The following is an 8,772-nucleotide window of genomic DNA, read 5'->3' as shown; positions in this document are numbered from 1 at the left end:
CATCCCCTGCCACTGTCGCCTCACCTGCCGTGGCCTGACCCCTTTTGCCCTCTTCCACCGCCGTCTCGCTCATCTGCGCTCCTCCACCCCCTGCCGCCGTCACCTCACCCGCCCGTCGCCATTCACCCTCTTCTGCCGTTGCCTTGCTCGTCTGCACTCCTTCACCCCTTGCCGCCGTTGCCTCACCCACCTGCCTCTCCTTCGCCCTCTTCTGCCGCCACCGGTTCACCCTCGCGCCCGCCTGCGCTGTCTGCTCACCCCTCTCCCACCAGCGTCTTGCTGCACAACAAGAAGAGAGCGGGCCGTTCGGGCGGCCGGCTTCTCGCCCATGGGCCCTTCGCCATCATTTCTACTTCGGGCCGAAGGAGAAAGTCTGTTGTTAGAGTGTGGCTATGGTACAGTGTAATAACACTCCTTTTCACACCCAAGTGCATCATGACTGTCTGTGCTGTTAATCAGGCCAATCACTCACAAAAAGTATCTACATAGTTTCTTCTCTGTCCCAATATATTTCTCGTTTACTCTGATCTTGGGATCAGAGCATAAGGGATGTATTTTTGGAACGTCTTGTTTGATGACAATGATCTTGGATTTGGTGGTCCTTTTCACAGTGACAATCTGTGACTACCATGTTACTGATTGTATCACCAAATTTCATAGTGTCTATCTTATCATAAGCATCTAGATGATCTACATCACATTTGATTAGATATCTACCTAGATAAGGATAGTGTCATGCATGGTGACATGTGACTAGTCAAGTGCTCAGCCCATTTGGGGCATGGCTAATGTAGTAGCATATGTCTCACAGAGATATCCCCATTAGTACTAGGAGTATACACAGCTGTTCAGGTGATCATCACAGTAGGACTACTGACCATACATGAGGCAGAGTGTTCACATGTCAGGTATTGGTATTCTTAGATAGCCAATGGTGTATATGGAGTATCAGTCAGCCTAGGCGTTAGGTGTACTCCCAGTAGTATTAGGAGTCTGGTCCCTCATGTATAAATACCAGAACAATGCAGCATAGAGAGACAAGTTGAACTTACTCAGTTCACTACTTGTCTACTTCATCCTAAACTCATCCTCTGAGTTAACAACTCCCAAGACAAGCACACCGCTTCACTCTTGTAACTACTAGCATCACAAGTAAGTGTTAGGGTTAGAGGATAGGGTTAGGGTCAAGAGTGATACCTTGACAGATTGTGATAGTTTCTAATTATGGGTGCTCTATGGTCACACACTGTGCAAGCTAGCTGCATTTTTGCACTGAAGGTGACATATTACATCATGATCTAGGCCTATCTTGTGTATGCTTGATGTGCCATGTCACTTCTTATCATGTTCTGCCACACCATGTTTGACTTTCAGACAGATTGTATTATAGAGGGATGTACAATCTTCTGATTTTGCCCATTAGCAGATATAAAATGAGGAAAAATGTGTTTGGAAGCTACTAGTACAAAAGATCAATGCCAGATGTGTGTTGTGCAATGGGTAGCACATCAACACAATTCATTACTCTTTGATTCCAGTGAATGTTGCTGATTCACAGATTTATAGAGCCATAGCACCATCACTGATAGGTCTAATATTTGCTGTGCAGTTAGTGTCCATATCTAGTAACTTCAAACAAAATTAGAAGCTTATTGGTATAGAAATAGATAAGTTTCTTAATGGGTGTGAAAAGGCCCAGGAGTGTGAAAAGGAGTGTTGCTACACTGTGTAGAGTGACCTGTGGCTGTTCTCTATATTTCTTTGGTCTTGTACCCAGACATGTTGAAGACACATGTCTAGGTATGAGACCACATTTCTGATTATCTTCAGGCCATAGGCTCCCTAGCCTTCAAGGCCTCATGCTCTAGACTGAAGGGAAAGGTGTTAAGTGACCTAATTTCTGAGGATCAGGAGTTCAACTTATGACTGTTACTGATATTAATACACATAAGGCTGATGTGTTATGCTTAGACAAGACTTGTAAACTGAGCCACTATAACTAATAGTGGTTTGAGGGCATATACTGGTTGAAGCAAAGCTTCAGACTAAGACTGGATAGACAACTGTGTCTATTACTGAAAATGTCCCTATGAGGTTATGTAGGGAACAAGAGGACAAAACTGAAGTACAGTAGTGCAAGTAGTACGCCTTTAATAGAGTAAGGTAGATAGAGTTTAATAAGTATGAAACATACTGAGTTGAATCAGTGATGAATATGAAATGGTTTCACTGGGTTGTATCAGTGATGGGGATGAAACATGATGTAGGTGAAATGCAATATAAGTGAAATGTGATATAGGTGAAATGTGATGAAGGTGAAACACAATATATATGAAACCATGATGCAGGTAAAACATACCAAGTGATGTGAACAGTGGTGATAGTACAGGGTCAACAACAAATAGTAAGGAAGAAAAGAGAACCCCCCTTTGAGACTGTAACAAAAGGACTGCCACCACCAGCTGGTACCTCTCTAAGTCCTGCAAGTCCCTTTCTTAACTCTAGGTGTATGTATGCATACTCTCCTGTTTGTCATTTTATTGTTCTTTGCATCTGCTTAGAACATCACCTAGATAAGTCCATCTATGGGCAATGTATATGTGTCTGGCAATATGATTGCTGGGTGTTGGAGTGTGGATAGTACACAGGAGTATTTGTTGCCTTCTTTTTGCCTTTGTTCACCAGATGCTGGGAAAGCAAGTAGAGGCTGTGGGGTGGTGGTGTGGCTAATGATAGAACAGGGTGAAGGATTGTACCTAATTTCTATGTGTGGATATTGTTCAACACAAGTTGCAAGTTACTGATTGCATTGTGCAGGTTGTCGCAGTAATGTGCACACAATTGAAACAAGTGTGTCTACCACATGCACATTGGTATCCAGTACAATGATAGCTGCAGCCAAGCTTGTATTATCACATGATGACACTACCAACTTGAGCAGTGAACATGAACAAAGATGATTAAGGTGTGTTCCTTGATAGATCTGAGTAGATTCAAGGCCAGCCCTGTCTCCACAATGCTGTGTTCTGACTGTCATTGTCACATTTTATAGACATGCAAGCTATCATTGCCCCCTTTCCACCCACTGGAGAACAGGGTGGGGTGGCCCTCATTTGAGCTCTTGCTGTGAGCATGATTTGCACTTCCACATGCTGCACTGCCCAGATTGGGGATACTGAGGTAAGTGACCATGAATCTTCCTGGAATCAGCCTAACTTCATAGTTGAGCAAGTAGCAAAGATCATGAGGTATGCTGTAGCCAAGGTGTGTAGCACACCACTTGCCTGTACAGAAGGTTAAAGCTGCATATGTAGGTGACTTGAATTGTTTCAATAATAGTGTCAAGTGAAGGGAAATGAGGAATATTATAAATTATCAATGTATATTGAGTACTTATGTTAGAATCAACAATTCCTTTCTTGAATCATGTCTGGTTACAAGTGCTGAGTGCTGAATAGCTAAATGGTGCTGATATGTATGTGATCCCTCTAACACCTAAGAAACCCCAACCACCAAAGAAGGGAGATGTTAATTGCTTATAAAATACAAAGAGCCTCCAACAGAGTTCCAGGGCAGCTAAACAACTCACCCAATGTCCTATGAATAGAGTTGATGAGGTACAAAGTCAAGTGTTGAAATGAGGAAAGGAAAGATGTAGGCTAGATCACAGCTAGACACTATGGAGAATAAGGGATGTTGAACAAATAGTGAGACCCACCTATGAGTTCTTTGTACAGAGCTGCTACAAAACAGTTCATGAACAATATAGATTAGTTGATCTGATCTGATCTATATCTTATCTAGACACACAATTGTTTATCTGATGTATCTGATGAACCAGATATAGTTACAAGTCTAGACTGAGTCTGGAAGAGTCTGGCTAGACCTAGCTGCATCTATTGTTCTACAATGTCAGCAGATATGACTGTTACAGTGTTAGAGGGGGGGGTTCTTTTTCTTTTCCTAACTATTCGTTGTTGACCCTGTAATTGTACAACTGATCTCATCACCTGATGTGTTTCATCTACATCAGTGTTTCATATCTATCTAGTTTCACCTATATCATGTTTGACTTACATCATGTCTCATCTCCATCATGTTTCATCTTCATCACTGATACAACCCAGTGAAACTCATTTCATATACATCACTGATCCAGCTCAGTATTTCATACTTATTAAACTCTATTTGCTTTGTCCTATCTAAGTAGCACTGCTTCTGCTACAGTACTTTAGTTTTGTCCTCTTGTTCCCTACATACCTTCATAGGGACAGCCCTCAGGTAATAGACTCAATTGTCTATTCCAGTCTCAGTCTGAAGTGTTGCTTCAACCAGTATATGCTCTCAAACCACTGCCAGTTGCAGTGGCTCAGTCTCTAAAGTCTAGTTCTAGTATAGTGTGTTAGCCTCACTCTAAGCAGTACCTTTGTCAGTAGTAGTCTTAAGTGGAACTCCTGATCCTCAGTTGTCAGGTCCCTTAACAATGACACATTCCTTGATATCTATTGTCAGCTTCTTGGAGATTACTACCCCATTGGGCAGCTGACTCATAATTAGCATATGGCACCACTTTACAGATATTATCTAATTGTTTGTACATCCAGCATCCTCCCTGTGTATATAAACCCCTAGGTAGAACACTTGATGTCAGTGCTTTACTCTCTTTCATTGTCAGGGTATAGCCCCTGACCTTAACCCTAAACTCTAACCCAACACTCACTTGTGGATTGCTGTGGTTACAAGAGTGAAGCAAAGTGCTTTGTCTTGGGAGTGGTTAGACTCAGAGGATGAGTTGGTAGGTCAAGTAGCTAGAGTGACTAGAGAATATCAAGTCTGCTCTACTATGCTGGATTGCTCTGGTATTTATACATGTGGGACCAGACCCTGGATACTACTGGTAGTACACCTAACACTTAGGATGACTGATGCTCACAATATGCTATTGGCTATCTAAGAATGCCTAGCATGTAAACTATCACTCTGTCCATGTGTTTGGTCAGCAGTCTTGTGTGATGATCACCTGAATGACCATGTGTGTCCCTAGTACAAATGGGGAAATCTTGTGTGCACGTATGATTAGCACATTTGACCTGCTTTGGACAAGGCTAGACACCTGAACTAGTAACCATGTCACCTTGCATTATGTATTCTTATCTAGGTAGATATCTAATTGGATAAGATATAGATCATCTAGATGCTGGAGATAAGATAGATGCCATGAAATTCTGTGACATTCATCCTTATCCTAGTGTCTTCACAGACACCTAAGACAAATATAAGCCTTCTTACTTGCCTTGTGTTCTAGTCAAACACAGGTAAGGTTTATTTGCCACATTTATATTTCAACAAGGGAGACTGCTGCTTGTCACTGGAAAATTGATAAGAGAAACATAGAGATGGAGACACAGTAGGTCATGAAGACTGATCACTAGTTGTGGGTATGATAAGATAGTCATCAATCTAACTCAATAAGTCAAAATTGCAGTAGAATGCAAATTGCAATGTTGCAGTAAAATTGCAGTAGAACATAGGTTGCAGCATTGCAGTAAAAACACAGTAGATCAAAGTTGCAGTAGAACACAGTAAAATGCAGTTTAAGTTGCAGTAGATAAAGTCTTACTTTTAGCTCTGAACTGAGGGAAATTAAAAACTTGTCATTTGTGAAGAGATTGCAAAGCTTAAATACAAAATGTGCGCTCTAAGAGAGACAAACACAAGTAGCAGAGACCATGTGTACAGTAAGCAGTCCAATGGCTATGTATATTGTGACCAAAACAAAACATACAGGATGTCAATGTTACAATGTCAGGAGGGGGGTTCCTTTTCTTTTCCTAACTATTCATCATTGACCCTGTACTAGACAACTGATCCCATCACTTGATACATTTCACCTGCATCAGCATTTCATATATATTGCATTTCACTTATATCACATTTCATCCACCTCACATTTCATTGCTATCATGTTTCATCTTCATCATTGATACAACCCAGTGAAACTGTTTCAGATACATTGCTGATCCAACTCAGTGTTTTCATACTTATACTCTATTTGCCTTGTCCTATTTAAGTAGCACTGCTTGCGCTACTGTACTCTAGTTTTGTCCTCTTGTTCCCTACATACCTTTATAGGGACATACCCAGTAATAGACTCAGCTGTCTATTCCAGTCATAGTCTGAAGTCTAGCTTCATTCAGTTTGCGCTCTCAAACCACTATCAGCTATAGCAGCTCAGTCTACCCAAGTCTAGTTCTAGTATAACACATCAGCCTTACGCGTATCAAGTGTCAGTCTCAGTTATCAGTTGAACTCCTGATCCTCTGTCATTAGGTCCCTTTACAGTCAAAGTATTGTCTTGATACTTGACTCCAAGCAAACTCCAAACACTCACTTCTGATATTGAAAGGTGTTGGCTTAGTTGTTGATAAAGCTGGAGGGCTTTGATTAATGAGCTGGTAGGCTCTGAGTAAGCTAGGTAAGCTGAGATGAGGGTAGACAAGTATAACAAGTCTTCCCTGTCTTGCTGTATGACTCTGGTATTAATACATGTGGGAGCAGACCCCTAACACTACTGGTAGTACACCTAATACCTAGGCTAACTGATGCTCATGATATGCCATTGGATATCTAAGAATACCTGATGTGTGAACACTCTGTCTTGTGTTGATTCAGTAGCTCAACTGATGATCACCTAAACAGCCTTGTATGGTTCTAGGTATGATGGGGATATTCCCTTGCAATGGGGATTCACTATAGTCTTTCCCAATTGATAGGACAACCACCTAACTAGTAACATGTCACTATCTATTATACTATCTCTATCTGGAAAGATATCTAATTGGATAAGATATAGATCATCTAGATGCCAAGATAAGATAGATGTTAAGAAATTCTGTGCCATTACCCCCTCTTCAAGACTGAGACTTCAGTGAAGAAGACATTCCTGTGGATCCAAATTCACTTTTCCCTTGTTGGGTGTAACCTAGTACTCCCCATTGTGCTTCAGTATAACTAATTCTTTCTATCACTAACTGTACTATACAATTGCCTTGATGTACTATGAAAGGCATTTTGCTGTTATTCACGAGCAAAACTTTTATTTTGCCTCTGTAATCTCAATCTATAACTCCAGCTGCAACATCAATTCCTTTGACTGCAAGCCCACTGCAAGGTGTGATATGTCTATAGCTGTGAGGAGGAATAACACATTTGAGGCCTGTTCCAACTAAACTCCTTGTTCCTAGTTCAATGACAATTTCCTCTGCAGCTGCCAGATCAAATCCTGCTGCTTGTTCTGAGCCTTGCTTGGGTAGAAACACAAAGTTCTTAGTCTTCTTAAAGATTAGTGGTTCAGGTTGGAGATATCTATATCCCCAATCATCACTATCTTTATTGTATATGTTGATCTTTTCACGTTGGAATAATACATCATCTGACTGATCATTAACATTTGATATAGGTCTAGGAGCTTTAGGGTGTTTCTTATGAAATTCATTGACCAATTTCTGAACCTTTTTGAGTGCCTTGGGTGGTCCCCAAGTGCCAGCATCCTCTGTGTACCCTTTCCAGCATACTCAATATACAATTTTGTAATTATTATTGAGCCCTGTGTCAACTATCTTCTTGACTTTGTATTCTGTTTGACCTTTCACTATGACTAGAGGTGGAGGTTTCTGCTTTTGTCCAGGAATTTCATCTTCCTTGAAGACATGTAGACAGGATGTCAAGGTATCACTTTGATACTTGACTCAACCAATATCCTAACCCCAACACTCACTTGTGATACTGGTAGTTGATATAAGAAAGCTTGGAGGTTTTGGCTTATATGAGCTTGGTAGGCTCAGAGTAGAGATGAGTAAGTAGATGAGTGGTAGATCACTATAACAAGTCTGCCCTATCTATGCTGGTATTTATACATAAGGGACCAGACCCCTAATACTACTAGTAGTACACCTAACACCTAGGCTGACTGATGCTCTACATATGCCATTAGCTATCTAAGAATACCTAACATGTCAATACTGTCAAGGTATTGCCCTTGTCCCCAACCCAATCCTCTAATCTCAGTACTCACTTGTAGTATTGGTAATTGGTAAGAGGTAAGCAGTTGCTTGTCTTGGGAGTGGTTAACTCAGAGGATGAGTTTAGGATAAAGTGTTAAGGGACCTAATGACTGAGGATCAGGAGTTTGACTTGAGAAATGAGACTGATACTTTATACGCGTAAGGCTGACACACTATACTGGACTTAGACTTTTAGATTGAGCCGCTATAGCTGATAGCGGTTTGAGAGCGTATACTGAGTGAAGCTAGGCTTCAGACTAGAACTGGAATAGACAGCTGGGTCTATTACTGAGGATATCCCTATGAAGGTATGTAGGGAACAAGAGGACAAAACTAAAGTACAGTAGCATAAGTAGTGCTACTTAAATAGAGCAAGGCAAATAAAATTTTGTAAGTATGAAAACACTGAGTTGGATCAGTGATGTACATGAAACAGTTTCACTGGGTTGTAACAGTGACAAAGATGAAACATGATATAAGTGAAACATGATGTAGGTGGAACATAATAGAGGTGAAACACAATAGATATGAAACAGTGATGCATGTAAAACGTATCAAGTGATGGGATCATTGTAATAGTACAGGGTCAATGATGAATAGTAAGGAAAAAGAAAGAACCCCCCCTTTGGAGTTATAACATAAGGTAGACAAGGTTAGAACACAAATAGCAAGTCTGCCCTCTCTATATTGTATTGCTCTGGTATTTATG

At 40.9% G+C, this 8,772-nt stretch overlaps 2 annotated features.

Annotated features, from left to right (window-relative positions):
• The first annotated feature begins 2,956 nt into the window (after positions 1-2,956).
• Positions 2,957-2,965: a sequence feature (Short protein (FIBRA_08227, CCM05986.1) was converted to a misc_feature.).
• Positions 2,966-3,052: 87 nt separating this feature from the next.
• Positions 3,053-3,130: a sequence feature (Short protein (FIBRA_08227, CCM05986.1) was converted to a misc_feature.).
• The last annotated feature ends 5,642 nt before the right edge of the window (positions 3,131-8,772 follow it).

This window comes from Fibroporia radiculosa (genome assembly GCF_000313525.1).
Source record: "Fibroporia radiculosa TFFH 294 genomic supercontigs, scaffold58118, whole genome shotgun sequence".
In the NCBI taxonomy this organism is placed as follows: domain Eukaryota; kingdom Fungi; phylum Basidiomycota; class Agaricomycetes; order Polyporales; family Fibroporiaceae; genus Fibroporia; species Fibroporia radiculosa.
The sequence above is the reverse complement of the archived record's forward strand: the minus strand, read 5'-3'. Positions and strand labels throughout refer to the sequence as shown.